This window comes from Phaseolus vulgaris, chromosome 7, assembly GCF_051622355.1.
Source record: "Phaseolus vulgaris cultivar YP4 chromosome 7, ASM5162235v1, whole genome shotgun sequence".
NCBI lineage: Eukaryota > Viridiplantae > Streptophyta > Magnoliopsida > Fabales > Fabaceae > Phaseolus > Phaseolus vulgaris.
This window is the reverse complement of record NC_143504.1, coordinates 22,843,405-22,856,716: the sequence shown is the minus strand read 5'-3', so window position 1 is coordinate 22,856,716 and position 13,312 is coordinate 22,843,405.

The window sequence follows — 13,312 nt, the reverse complement described above, 5'->3', positions numbered from 1 at the left end:
CAACAGATAGCCACGTGGACCGTTCTTAGTGGGACACGTGGGCCAGGGAAGCTGATGTGTCTTGGACAGGGTCACCCGGGGGGTGATCGGTGATCAGGTGGTGATCGGTGGTCAGAAAGAATGTGCGATCATCGTCTAGATAAGCACCATGAAGCAGAGGGCGTGGCGCTATGGGGAACCGATCGGTCGTCTGGGGTGAGTGACGGTCGTCGGGTCTTCGTGTTACGCGCAGTTAAGCTGGGAGCGAGAGGCGATTCCCGGTGAGAGTGTTGCATACGAGCCTTGTGTGGCAGAGTATCAAAGAAAGGAGAAGTTATGTGCTTTGTAGTGTCGTGCATGAGAGTGGCCTAAGAGAGCTAGCAGCCAGTTGGTGATTGGTGCTCTCTTAACCCATAACGTGCATGGAGCAAAGCAGAGGTGATCGTTCACACAGTAGGTGACGCTTGGTACGTGCGCTTAGCCAAGCCACACCTAGTACTCACGCTGAGGTTGCGCGAGACACCTAGTGAAAGAAACACGCTAAGTTACTTCGTACACGAATAACTTAGGCGCGCAAACAGAGTATATAAAGGCATTTCGCGCTCAAATAAAGGGAGGTAAGATTCATTCTTGCAAGTGACTAGTTTACACATAGAGAGAAAGAGAGAATCACAGAGTGCACACGAGTCTCGTTGAGATTCCTAGTTCATAGTTCTTTGGTGGATTTGCGTGGCTGACTTAAGCATCGGAGTGCAATCGGCCGCTAGAGGCACCGTTTGTTGTGTTTCGCAGGTTCGCTTGGAGCTTTTGGGAAGTGCTTGGAACGTTCTTGCGGAAGACAAAGTTTGACGTGGCGAGTCCTTCGGCAATCGAATCACCTGCAAGATCATTTGGCGCCCACCGTGGGGCCCGTGTGAATTCGTGATCCCATCCACTTTGCTGTTAGATTTCGTTTGTTCTTGAGATTCTTTGCTTAGAAAATGAGGAAGACAAGGCAAACTTCACCCGCGCCATCAGCTGAAGAAGGAGCTGTGACAATGGCGCAAGTCTTGGAAATGATGCGAGCGCTGCAAGATGATGTGGCAGCATCAAGAATGGAGCAAGAAAGGATGCAAGCGGACTTGGCTGCATCGCAGGGCAGGAATGAAGAGTTGAACCGAGTTAACGAAGAATTGCGCAAGACATTGCAAGCGCAGAAGGAACGGGTGGCGGAAGAAGGAGTGGCGCCGCCACCGTCTCCCACCAAGACTTTCCCCATGCCTTTCTCATATGAGATCATGAGTGCAGTGGTGCCACCAAACTTGGTGGGGGTGAAAGCCTCGTTTACAGGGGTGGAGGACCTGGAGACGCATCTGACAGCGTTTCACACCCAGATGATGCTTTCTAGGGGCTCAGATGCAGTGTATTGCAAACTGTTCATGAGCACCCTGAGCGGGATTGCTTTGGAGTGGTTCGTGAACCTACCAGATGGCCACATCACCTCGTTTCAGCAATTCTCGAAGTTGTTCATGGAGCAGTATATCGTGAACAGGGCACCCCAGTGGTGTCGTATGACCTGTTCGACGTGCGTCAAAACCAAGGTGAGTCCCTTCGGGACTACCTCAGTCGTTTTGGAGCTCAGGTGGTGAGGTTGCCCAGCAAAGACGAAGATATGCTGGTGCATGCGTTCAAGAAAGGGGTTCTGGCGGGCCCTTTCAGTGAATCTTTGATCAGGAATCGCCCCAGCACCTTCGCAGAGATTAGGCGTCGTGCTGTGGCGCACATCGTAGCAGAAACAGCGGTTTCTGAGAAGAGGGGAAGCGCGATCCCGACCAAGTCGCGCGCAGGACCGAGTAGGTCTCAACAGCCGATGAGGGTGCATGAGGCCAAAGAAGGAAAGAAGGCCCAGGGGAAGTGATGGAAGAGGCCCAAGCACAAGCCCACATGCAAGCCCACCAAAGGGTAGATTTGGGCCAACCATAGAGTTATGGCCAAGAGGATCCAAGAAGACGTTCTTTTACATGTTCAAATGCCATAAACTCTAGTGTAGAGTAGACTTTAATTTCTTGTCAAAATTAGCATAGGAACTTTATTTGTAATTTTCTTAGAATTAATTTTGGCACCTAAAACACCAACCTAGGTAAACTTAGAGTTTCTAAAAAAACCTCTAAATTTACCAAGGCCGGTCTAGAAAGCCCATGGAGGGGGTGAACATAAAAACTAGACACACCCCTCCCCATGTGCTCATTTGTGCACCCATGTGCCATGTGCACCCATATGCTTCACATTTACATTTCATTTGGCTAGCATTAGGGTTGCATTATGGTCCTCCTTAGCCTATAAAAGGAGGAGCCTACACCTTGTATTTTCAAGTTTAATTGAGTAAGGTTATGCTGCCATTTTTGTGCACAAGCTTTACTTCTCCTAGAAATCTAGGCTCTAAACTTCAATCCTTTCACCTTCTCCCTTGAGCTGGCCGAACCACTCAAACACCATACTCATCATGCACCTACAAGGCCAACACAACTCCTAGGAGGGTCTTGATCATCTCACCCATTGCTTCCGCACCTTATTTTCTACTTTGATTCAAGAAGAACACATGAAAATGCCATCATTATGAGCTTTTGGTTCTTCAAGCTGAGTAGCTTGGTCTTTTAAATTTTCAGTTCTTCTTTACTTCATATTGTCATTTAAATTCCATACTTGTCTTGCTGTTTTTTACTTTTTAAATTGTTCTTGGTGTGCTTATGGAAGATCCAACCAAAGCACAATTGTTCAATTGATCTTGAACAAATTCTGTGCAGCTTGTGATAGGATTCCTTACACCATTGAGTGGCTGTTTTCTTTTAGGAATTTGAGTCCTTATTGCTTTCTTAATTTTGCTTCATTTTATGCTTTGAGTCTTTATTTTCTGAATCTATAAATGTTGTGTCAAGTCATGTGAATCCATATTTGTCAACAATTCTTAGTAGTCCTATTATTGGCTTGATTGTTTCTTGCTTTTGGGTCTCTTTAATTTGTTTGAATTTGCTGTTCTTTGATCTTTTGGTGCCTTTTTTATTTTTAGTTTGAGTTCATATTGTGTTTAGATCATACACAATTCTATTTCACAAATTTCCATTGTGTCTAAACTTTGGTATCTTGCTGTTTTTGTTTCCAGTTTTCAGATTCCCCTGTTTACACCTTCTCTGTTTTGGCTGTTTTAACCCAGAAAAATATTTCCACCCATAGGAAAATTCTGATTTTCTGGAAAATGCAAGTTTAAAGTGTTATAGAAAAGACAAAAAAAGAATGAGGTCAAAAGAAGCAACAGAAAAAAAATGATAAATCTTTTAAAATCAGAGTGCAAATCTGAAGCGCTCCAGCTGGCATAACCGAACACCAATTTTGCAAAATTTATTAAAAAAAAATGGTGCATCCTTTTTGAGTGATTCCAAAGCCAGATTTTAGATAAGATCCTGAATCTCTTGCATAACAAATTTCAGAGCCAAATTCCAAAAATACAGATCAGCATAAATCGGGGAACAAACACGTTTTTCTGGCCCACAACATTTTCCAGTGGTGCTGTTTTTTTATTTGGTCATCTAATCTAGTGTTTTTCTTTAGGAATTCTTTTGTGTGCCAACCTTTTATTGAGTACCTTTAATTGTTTGCTTTAATTTCTTGAATCTCTTTCTAAGTTGTCATATTATAAATCCTTTTGGTGGTACTGTTTTCTTTCAATTAAATTTGTTTCTTGCTTTTGTTCCTTGACCTCTCTTTTTGGGTGCTGGAATTTAATTTCTCCCTTGGTGCTTATGTGCATGGAATTTGACTTGGTTTAAGGTTTAGCCCTTGTGAATAGCTGCTGGAAATTGGAGAATTAAAGCCAACATTCTAAGGAGGAGACAAAGCCAAGGCCAAAACAAGTTTTCTTGAAACAAACACTACAAACACTTAGGAGATCAACAATCAAGACAACAAAGAAGTGCACTAACCAAAAGGAGGAACAACAAAGGGAGTTCTCTTATTTCCTTTACAACTTGGTTTATTGTTAATTACCTTGTTAATTACGTTTAGACGGTGAGTGTGTCTTCAAGGGCTCAAAGTGTCCAAGAAGCCTCACCTAGGGCCGAATAGTATAGCATTCTTGATTAGTAATTGTTACTTGTTTGTAATTGCTTTTCTTTTGCTTTCATAGCTACGTTTTGCATGTTTAATTTTGTTTAATTTTTGTGTTAAACCGACTAGCTTTGTTGATTAGTTAGCATACATTGTTTTCTTGCATTGAAAAAAAAAAGTTTTGATTTCTCAACTTAATTGTGTTCCAAGTGGTTTACTAAGAGAAAGCTTTGTGTGAAGACATTGAGGGATAGTTTTTGGCTAAGGCAAAGGCTTGGTATTTAAGTAGTCCACTGTGACTCACCTCCCTTACCTGGAAGACTACCTTCTTTGACTTCCCTAAATTTTTCTCAAGGTAAAATACTTCTACACACAAAGCTTTAGTCATGTCTTCTCACTCCTCTAAATCTCTTAAAAGTGAGGTGAAATCCTTAAAATCTCTTTTGAAACAACTTACTAAGGATATTCAATCAATTTCATCTAAACAATTGGAGAATGAGATCAAAACTAATGAATTGACTAAAGCAAAGAATGAGAAGTCTCAATTTTCAAAAAAATTACATTCTCATGCATCTAGCTCTAAACATCATGATTATCTTGGGGAAGAAAGTCTTAGGAAAAATGAATATCATCAACAATTCCCTAGGAGAGCAAGGAAAGAGAGACAAGAAAACCTAACCAAGCATATCTCTCACACTCAAGCTAGAGAAATTCCATGTTTAGAATACCTTGGCAATGATCAATTAGCATCTCAATGTTTCAATGAAAGATCTATGATCTTAAGGGACAAAGATGAGAATAGTAGCCAAGAAAAAGAAGCTAGTGAGAGTGAAGAAAATGTAAAAATAGAAAAGCAAGAGAAAACCCTTGGAAAACAAAAGGCGTGGGAGAAGAGTGTTCCTTCCCACAAGGTCATTCAACAAGAAGGAAAAGTTGAAAATACATTTGAAAATATACCTCTTGTTGAACAACCTAGCCTTACCTTTTGTAAAGGAACACTTGCAAGCCTAAGTGAAAAAGAAGAGTCTTTAAAAGAAGCTTGCATAGATAAAAATGAAATAGATTATTTCTCATATGTGCTAGGATATCACCAAGTGAATGTCAAGTTTTTTATAAGCATCTACAAAAACAAATTTTTATGTGAAGTAGGGCCTAAAGAAACTTGTCATGTCTTATTGAGACAACCATTGCAAAGTGTACAAATCTGTTCCGTCCGGTTGACCGGGACGTCTTCGTGCGTGGCCTCAATCGTCAGCTAAGGACTCCTTCCCACTGAATGCCTGCAAATTTCCTGCAAAAAGAGGGCAGAGTGGCGCCCTAGCGGCCGTTTGCACTCCGACGCTCAAGTCAGCCAGCAAGAAACACCAAAAACTGTCCACCCACGTATCTGAGCACCGCGTGTGGCACTCTGAAGGGTGGTAAAAGAACTGTGTATATGTGTGTGTGTTGTCCCCTTCAGGAAAAAATATTCTCCAGTCACTTGTGCGTAATCCTAAAGCACGGGCAAGCAACCAGAAAGTTTCTCGTAAATTTGCCAAAGGTCCCAACCCCTTTTTCTGACATTCTCAGCGCTATTTAAACTGCCCCCAGCATTTAAAGCGCCTTAAAGCGCTTTTAAACTCAAACGTAACGCGCTCATTAAAGCGCTTAATTATGAAACGTAGCGCATTTAAGACGTTGAAACGCTTGGAAGCTATAATAGTACCTGAATGCCAAAAAGGGAAACTGTATTGAATATCTTTAATTACCTGGCACCTGACTAGAGGGTGTTTCTATTCCGGCATTGCTGTCATACACGTGGAGGGCCTCACGACGCCATGACCCCATCCGGGGGCGTTTCTGCCCATCTGGGGACGTTTCTACGTGTGGGTCCTCCTGCTTGGGAGTGCTACTGCGCTAGGGGTGGCTTTTTGGGTACCAACTCATGCCCCCAAGTATCTAGCCACTTACTCTGAGAGCGTATCTGCCTTCCTCTCGCACCCTGCACCCGGTTATCCTGGGCGTGACCTTCCTCTTGGGTCGTATCTGTCCCGAAGGCGTCTCTGGGGCAGCAGGGGTACTTCGCGAGTCAGGCTGCCCTTCACTGGTACTATTACTATGGCCTTGGAGCCACCTTTCCTTTCTCTTTATTACTTTCCCGAGATATCGGGACCTGAGGCTTTCCCACGACGTCGCTCCCTCCATGGTCTTTCCTACCCATGGGTATCAGGGAACCACACCATGATTGCCTTGCTTTTACACTGTTTAATCTGGTGACGCCCTCACCAGGGCGACGCCTTCACCTAGGCGACGCCTTCACCTAGGCGACGCCTTCGCTTAGGCGGCGCCTTGTCCTGCCTTGGCGACGCTTCCTCTTGGCGTCTCTACATCTGGGCGACACCTCGAGCTGACTTTGACTTTCCTGTTGTTGACTTTGACCTTGACTTAGTTAACGCCCTGATACGGGACGGTACACAAGCCCCCCTGTCTTAAGCCGAAGACTTGTCTTCAGCGCAAAGACTAAAGCCTTGCCCCCGCCATCCACGTGCCTTCTTGATGACGTGTCATTCTCTGCTGACTCAGCAAATTTTCGAATTACTGACGCGACATTATCTGAACCACAGGGGTATTCTTAATGACCGATTGGAAATTCCCTGCAATGGGGATGATTACAACTTTTGGGCTACCCTTTATCACACGCCACGTGGCCCATCGCGTGGCCTTCCTTTAGAGACCTTTGCGCTTCCCCTGGGCAAACGACCTTCTGACGCGTGGCTCGATCCTGCGGCCCTCAATTTGCGCCTCTTGGGTTACGAAATGTAACGTTTAAGTTACTCCAAACCCCGCGCTCACCCTACTGTTACATTCATTCGCTCTGCAACTCCGCACTGTTCATCGCCTTCGAAAGCACTGTTCATCGCCTTCGAAAACCCTTTTTCTCTGCAACTGCGATTCTCTCCTTCCTGTGCCCTTCTGCTGCCTCCATTCCAATAGCAAAGGTATGATCTCGGATACTCACGACCTTTCCCCTTCGTCGCATTGGATTGATTTATTGAACTGCCTGGGACTGTTGTTATTCACGTATTACTGCATTTCTTCGCTTCTTCTTCCTCCTCTGATTTTTCTCGCGTGGGTGACGCTTCCTGGGGTTCTTTCCCCTTCTCGCCATGGCTAAACTTGCTAAACCCTTTTTCCTCTCTTCTTTCTCCAGCTATCTATTTTCACCATGACGCGCGCGAACGCGGAGCCTGATTCTTCCCCTACAACCCCCAAATCCAACTACAAAGCCTTCTACCCCTGGGCCTCCGATGAGCTCCTGAGTGAATGCACCAGCCTGACTTCCTTCCAGGACCTGGAAGCTCACCGGGGGGATCCCCATCTGTACAACTTTAACGCCTTCTGCCGCACACACGACGCCCACATATCCGTCCGTCCCGGCAGGCCTGGGGAACCTGTTTGTTCGGACGACAGACCTAGAAAGGGGAAACCCTTCTTCTTCATGTACCAGACCGTGTTCAAGCGCGTAGGAGTGTGTCTCCTTTTCACTCCCTTCGAACGGGAGCTTCTTACTGAAATCAACACTGCCCCCGCCCAGCTTCATCCCAATAGCTGGGCATTTGTGAGGGGCTTTCAAATTCTTTGTGGATACCTGGGCATTCCTCCTTCCGTAGATGTCTTCCTGCATTTTTTTGAGGTGAAAAAACAGGGGAAAAGCTTTTGGGTAAGCTTTTCCGGGATCGCTGGCAGGATCCTCCTCTCCCTCTTCCAGAATTCTTACAAGAACTGGAAAGGGAAGTTCTTCAGGGTGTGCTGCGCCAAGCATGATCCCACAGCTTTGGATGGCTTCCCTCTTTACTGGACGGAACGCCCCAAATTGCTCAGGGCCAAAACTCTGGAAGAGCTATCCCCCGCCGATAGAGAGGTAAGCAAAGCCTTGGCGGGGTTGGGGATCGTCTTTGATACCTTGAAGCTGGTCGCTAGCGAGTACAATGCCCACGCCCTGACCACCTATTTTGGTAAGGGGCTCACCCCTCATCTTTTGTGCTATAAACAGCCTGCTATCGATCGTTTGTTTCCCCATACTATTATGCTTGTTTTACACTTGCACCATGTTACTTGCATTTCATGTCTCTTCGCGTATCGTGAATTCGCGTAGCTGTTTTAGTACTAACCCTTGCTGTTTGGTCTGCCTTGGTGTAGGATCGGTGATGGGCGTTTCCAAAAGAATGATGTTGGCGAAAGCACTGAAGGAGGCTCGTGCCGCCAAGGCAGGCGCCTCCTCCAGCCCTACTGCCAATCCGATTCTCCCGCCGGCTCCGACACCGCCGCCGCCAATCACTGCTGAGGGTGCTTCTAGCCCATCTTCGACGTCTCCACCTGGCTCTGACGTGCTTCCAACTCCCAACTCTCCTTCGCCTATCGCCGCTGTGCCCCTAGCTGTGGCCTCGTCACCGGCTCCAACCCCCCTCGACAAAGGAAAAAGGGTTTTGGAGATTCTGTCAGATGATGAGGAAACAGAAGGCGTGGCACCCTTCAAGAGGAGAAAATCCGCGCGGGTTCCTCTTTTGGCAGGGACACCGCCGCAGGGAGGGAACCCCTTTATGGACAACCCTCCAAGCGCAACCTCACTCCCTCCTATGATTCTCCAAGAGGAAAGGAGCGAAGGTGCGGAATCTGCTCCGCCTCTGCCGCCGCCAGAAACCACTGCTTCCCCGGCTCCCGATGCTGCCGCCCCCGACTTCATTGCCATCCCCCCTCCAATCATGCATCTGATGAGGGGTTTCAGTGGCGGGACTATGCCGGAAGGTACCGACAGGAGGGAAGGTATGCCTTTCTATCTGGGGGCCTTCTTGGCGGTGGCCCTTGAATGGCGCTCCCAGGCCAGAAATGTTGTCTTGCAAACCCAAACCCTCCAGGCCTTGGAAACGAAAGCAACCACCCTGGAGGAGGAGATGAAGGCCCTGGGACGCCAGAACGAGGCTTATTGTTCCTCTCTGAACCAAGCACAAGAGTCCAGGGCAGAAGCTGAGAGGAAATTGGCAGAGGCCTTGGAGCTCCAGGCTGACTTCTACGCTCGTGAAGTTTCTCTCCAAGTGCAGGTGGCGGGTCTTCAGGAGGTGGTCAAAACGGATGCAGAAACTCACAAAGACCTGAAGGACCGTTGCTGTGAACAGGCTGCCAAGATGGAGCGGATGGAGGAGGAAATGGCCACGCAGGCCAAAGCTATGGACCTTCTCCGAGTTGACTACGACAAACTGCAGGTCGAGGTTAGCCGGCTTCGCGTGGAGAAAGAGGCTCTGGAGAAACAGGTGGCCTCTGGAGACGCCGCCATTGAGGAACTGGAGAAGGAGAAAAAGTCCCTTATCCAGGAGATGGCGGGCACCTTCGAGGAGGGGTTCCAAGAGGCCCTGTCCCAGGCGTCCTGTGAGAACCCTGGCATCAACCTTTCGAACTGCGACCCCACACACCACGTAGTCGACGGGAAGGTCGTGCCCATGGATTTGAACGACTGAACTGCTGCCCCTCATCCGCCACCTTCCTCTTCAAGCTTAACTCTTCATTCTTTACCTTCGCTTTTTGATTTTATTTGCCAAACTTGTAATTCTTTGAACTATCCGCACTCTTGTCACTGATTTGAGTCGTTCGCATGGTTGTCTTTATTTCTTTGTCACATACGATTCTGCCTATGCGATCTCGCTCTCATCTTTTCCCTTCATACGCTTCAATTATTTTATCTGTGTTCTGCCCGTTTCTCACACTTCGTTGGGCGGTTTGGTATGATTGGGTAAGCTCACTCGCCAACCCTTACGCCCGTGGAGAGGCTCACTAAGTGGCGCCGTATCGTCCACGAGACGACTCTAATACCGAAAGGCTTTTTCTTTGATCTTTTAACACTCGGCGCCCACGCCTAAGGAGAGGCCTGCCAAAGCAGCACCGTATCGTCCCCGGGTGTCTAAAACGCTGAGTGCTGTGGGGTTTTTGTTCCCTCCATGGTCTTTCCTGCCCATAGGTATCGGGGAACACCCTGCCAGTGACTCGCTGGCATTCGACGGTCTCGTCTCCCTCCACAGTCTTTCCTACCTGTGGGTATCGGGGAGGCGACGCCTGCAACTAACTTTGCCTTTCTCTGATTTCTTCTCCCTCCTCAGTCTTTCCTACCTGTGGGTATCGGGGAGGTAACGCCAGTCGGTATTTGGGTTGGCGACGCCCGCGACTTCTCATCTGTCGTCGCCCTTTACGTCTTTCCTGGCAACGCCTCGGGCGTTACCTTTGCTTCGACATTGACTTTAATTCTTGCCTTGGTCAACGCCTGATAACAGCGAAGAGCCCAAGGCTTCGTCTGTGCCATCCACGTGGCGCTTCTTGTACAGCTGATGGGACCTTTTGTCATTCGACTTGATCCACGTGGCGCTGCTTGCATGGTCGGTGGGGTATCTAGTCATTTCATTTTCTGACTCCTGCTGTACCCCTGGCTCATTATCGACGGCGCATCGTACCACTGGATATTCTGCTGATACGACGTTTTCTGATTTAAACCAGTGGTGTCAGCGTCATCCTTTCACCTTCTGCCACGTGTATCAATCGCACGGTGCACCCGTTCGTGTCGTTTGGCGCGCTAGGCGCTTTATTTAACTCTTCAAACTCTGGAACTATCTTCACCATTTTCTCACTCTTCATAACCTACTTACGTTCTTTCTTCTTGTACCCTTTCTTCTTGCACCCTTTCTTCTCTGTCGAAGGGCTGTTCTAACTGCTCCCCTCGCTCAACTCTTGCGTTTCCAGCCATCTTGATCTTGTTAAAGAATGTCCTCTCACGATGCTTCCTCCAGGGTCCGTCCCAAAGACTTGTACCCTTGGGCCTCGAGCGAACTTCTTGATGAGTGTTCATGCTTGCTCTCCACCAGGGCCGTACGAGAACACAAAGGGGAGTTGTGTTCTTACGACCACCGGGCCTTCGCGAGGAGGCACGATGACGACATCGCTGTGCTCTCATGCACTCTGGGGGAGCCAGTGTGTGGCGACGAACGGGCCAACAACGGGGTCCCTTTCTTTTACTTTTACCAGGTGGTGTTCAAGATCATAGGGGTGCGCTTACCCTTCTCCTGGTTCGAGAAGGAACTGCTGACGGAGATCAACGTGGCTCCAGCCCAGCTATACCCCAACAGCTGGGCCTTTGTCAAGGCCTTCGACGTCCTCTTTGGGTTTCTGGGTTGTGCACCCTCGGTTGACCTCTTTCTCCACTTTTTTGAGGTGAAGAGACAGAGACACAACCTCTGGGTAACTCTCAGCAATGTACCCGGAAGAGTTCTCTTCACGCCCTTCCAAAGCTCGTTCACGGGGTGGAAAGGCCGGTTCTTCAAGATCTGCTGTACTGATCTTGTTCCCGACGCCCTCGATGGGTTTCCGTTGTACTGGGTGAGAGAGGAAAAGGTCCTCAAAGCCAAACCCCTCAAGAATCTGGCTCCAAGTGATCAAATAGCTTGCCGGATTCTTGCTGAGGCGGGAGGTTTTGACTCTGCTACGGTGATCAGCTTGGAGTTTCAACGCTAGGACTCTTGAGAAGTACATAAGTAAGAACCACTGCCTTAGGCAACTTCGGCCTTCGTTACTTTCTAAATGTGCCTGTCTTTCTTCACTGTGTCTCTAATACATCTGTTCCTTTGTGCAGGTTCGAAAATAAGCCAAGAAAAGAGGACACGACTTACTCGAGCGCTGCGGGCTGGGAAAGGGGCTTCGCCTTCCTCCAGTGATGACTCTGATGAGCGCTGAGAAGTGGCTTGTTTGTGTTTTTGCATTTTGTACTGAACATTGCTTGTAACAACAAATTTCCAATATCATAACTCTTTACAATGCCACTTTACTTTTCATATGCCTCATACACCGCGCGACTTCCTTTCGTCTCGTTCTGCCAACGATGCATGCTTTTACTTAGGCGACGCCTTCTTTCTGGGCGACGCCAAGGCCTAGGCGACGCCTTCTTCCTTGGTGACGCCATGGCCTAGGCGGCGCATCACATTACTTCTAACAAGGGAAAATAATGGCTGAAAACCAAAGCACTTCTTTTTCTCAACTGGTTATTCCATTCATTAGGGTGACCTCATTAAAAAACCCCCAAAAGGGGAAAAAGAGCGTCCCCTTCAACTAAACTGTTACATGCTGCTTACATAAATCAACTGAAATAAAATTTTAAGTTGGTTGCATTCCAACTGCGCGGGATAGGGCCCCCATCTAAAGTCTCCAGGTTGTACGAACCGTTGCCCTTAGCCTCAGTAACTCTGAAGGGCCCGGTCCACTTGGGAGACAGCTTATTCTCCAACTCGTACGGGTGAGCTTTCCTCATCACCAGGTCGCCCACCTGAAACTGCCGTGGCTTTACTTTAGAGCTATATTGCCGCTCCACTCTTCTCTTCATCGCTTCTGCTTTTATTCTGGCTTCTTCCCGGGCCTCTTCTAGTAGATCTAGGTTTACTCGTCTCTCCTCGTTAGACTCCTCCACCACAAAGTTTTGAAAACGCGGTGAGCTTTCGTGTATTTCTACTGGAATCATCGCGTCCGACCCGTACACCAAACTGAACGGCGTCTCCATAGTAGAGGATTGGGGCGTGGTGTGGTATGCCCACACAATCCTTGGCACCTCTTCCGCCCACGCCCCTTTGGCCTTCTCTAACCTTCTTTTTAACCCCCTCAGCAAAACTCTGTTTGCTGACTCTACTTGTCCATTGGTCTGGGGGTGTTCGACCGACGCGAACACTTGCTTGATTCCCACTTCAGCGCACAGATTTCTCAACTGCTGACTGGCGAACTGGGTCCCGTTGTCAGATATCAGGCGCCTGGGTACGCCAAAGCGACACACGATGTTTCTCCACACAAAATGCTGTACCTTATGCGCAGTGATTTGTGCCACGGGTTCTGCCTCTATCCACTTAGTGAAGTATTCGATGGCGACAATCAGATACTTCATCTGCCTGATTGCCAGTGGGAAAGGGCCCAGGATGTCAATACCCCATGTGTGGAAAGGCCACGGGCTGTATATGGACCGCAACTCTTCAGGCGGCGCCTTGTGCCAGTCGGCATGCTTTTGGCATTGCCTACACCGTTGGGCGTGCCGTGCGCAATCTTCTTTCACTGTTGGCCAGAAGAACCCTGCGCGTATTACCTTGGAGGCTAAGGATCTTCCTCCTACATGGCTCCCGCAGATGCCTTCGTGTAGCTCTGCCATTATCCTGGTGCACTCATCGCCACTGACGCATGTTAGGATAGGGTGAGTGAAACC